The sequence below is a fragment of the Propithecus coquereli genome, unplaced genomic scaffold (assembly GCF_000956105.1).
Source record: "Propithecus coquereli isolate 6110/MARCELLA unplaced genomic scaffold, Pcoq_1.0 Scaffold50, whole genome shotgun sequence".
NCBI classification, from domain to species: Eukaryota; Metazoa; Chordata; class Mammalia; order Primates; family Indriidae; genus Propithecus; species Propithecus coquereli.
Window position 1 is genome coordinate 2,719,895 of NW_012150841.1, and position 2,353 is coordinate 2,722,247.

Here is a 2,353-nt window from a genome sequence, read left to right on the forward strand (position 1 = left end):
ATCAATTCATGAGTGTACTAATGTGATATAAATATACACATTTATATATATGCACACACACACACAAATACATACATACATGGAGTACTACCATGCCATAAAAAGGAATGAAATAATGTATTTTGCAGAAACTTGGATGGAACTGGAGTCCATTATACTAAGTGAAGTATCTCAGGAATGGAAAAACAAACACCACAGGTACTTTCTAATTATTGGTAACTAATCTATGGGCATATATGGGCACAGAGAGATATAAAGGTCATTAGAAATCAAGATGGGGGAAGGAGGAGGAGGGGAGGTGTAAAAACCTACCTATCAGGTACAATGAACAATATTTGGATAATGGGCACACTAATAGCCCTACTTAAGCATTATAAAAGCTATCCATATAAGAAAATCATTTTTACACCCTTAATATTTTGAAATTAAAACAGTAAAAACACATTTAGCATTTTAACATATCTTAAAATTTTAACAGGAAAAATTTATGGAAACAACACAGTCTTTGGCAATTCTGGAAGTAAGGTTCCTAATTCTGAACTCCAGAACTGTCACAGCCAGAATTTAAATGCTGCAGGCATTACCAATATATTGCCTACTTTCAGGTAAATTAGAAACTGTAGCATATGTTAAGGTATCCACTTACTTTGTCAATTAGAATTTACTGATTATCAGTTTTGCATTTAATTTGTTCTGGTTTTATTTATTGTATAAGAGCTATAAACACTGGGTGATTATGTTTAGCTTTTACTTTCATATATTTTAAATTTTTTATTGAGGTATTATTTACATACAGGGAACTGTATAGATCTTGAGATACAGTTTGAGTAGTTTGACTACACTGTGAACCTACGTAACTGATATCCCAGTCACATTTCCACCAGCAGTCTGTGAGAGTTCTCGTGTTCTGTATCCTTGTCAACACTTGTGATTTTCACTCTTTTAAATTTTAGCCATTGTGGTGATGTGTTGTATTTTAGATTTTATTTCACTAATGAATAAGCATGTTGAGCATCTTTTCATGTGTTTATTGGTTATTCTTTTTTGTACAGTGCCTGTTCAGACCTTTTTGGCCATTTTTCAATTGGGTTGTTCATCTAATTATTGATTTTAAGAGATCTTAAGTATTATAGATACAAGACACATGATTACAAATATGTTTTACCATCCGTGGCTTAGCTATTTCGTTTTCCTAATAATGTCTTTTGAAAATTAATATTTCAAAAAGTCTTTCATCTTACTTTTATCTATTTCAGGTTAATTTTTTGTGTATGTTAGTGAGGGCACATTTGATTTTTTTCCCATAAGGATATCCAGTTGTTTCAGTAATTTCATGAATTTCCTTTCTCCAAAACATATCTTAGTTTCAAAAAATGAAATGGTAATATGTACATGGGTCTATTCCCGTATTCTATTATATTCCATTGATCTATATGTTGATCATTCTGCCAACTATTGTAACTTTATAGTAAGACTTTAAATCAGGTAGCATCATTCTCCAACTTTATTCTTTTTATCCAAAATTCTTTTAGTTATTTTAGGTTTTTCATTTTATGTAAATTTTATAAACACCTTGTCAATCTTTACAAAAGAGTTTCCTGGGATTTTGATTGAGTGTGTGATTTTGCCTGGGTTTTCATTGACTCTATATCAATTGGGGAAATATGAACAGATTAACAATACACTAAGTTCTCCAGTCCATGAACCTGGTTTGCTTTCCATTTATTTAGGTCTTCTTTAATTGCACCCAGCAATGTACTACAGCTTTCAGTGAAGAAAATGTGCACGTGTTTCATTAAATCCTACGTGGGTTTTGGCACTATTGTAAATGAAATCTTTTAAAAACTCCTTTTCCAATTATTTTCTTATGATATATAAAAATACAATTGAAAACCTGAATCAACCAATAACAAGTAACAAGATAGAAGAAGTAATAAAAAGTCTCCCATCAAAGCAAAGCCCAGGACCTCATGGCTTCACTGCTGAATTCTACCGAGCAAGTATTCAAAGAAGAACTGATATCAATCCTACTTAAACACAATGCAAGCCATATATGACAGACCCATGGCTAGTATCATACTGAATGGGGAAAAACTGAAAGCCTTTCCTCTAAGATCTAGAATAGGACAAGGATGCTCACTTTCACCACTGTTATTCAACATAGTGCTGGAAGTTCTAGCTAGCACAATCAGACAAGAGAAGAAATAAAGGGCAACCAAATTGGAAAGGAAGAAGTCAAATTATCCTCGTCTGCAAATGATATGATCTTATATCTACAGAAACCTAAACACTCCGCAAAAAAAACCTGTTAGAACTGCTAAACAAATTCAGTAAAGTTTCAAGATAAAAAAAA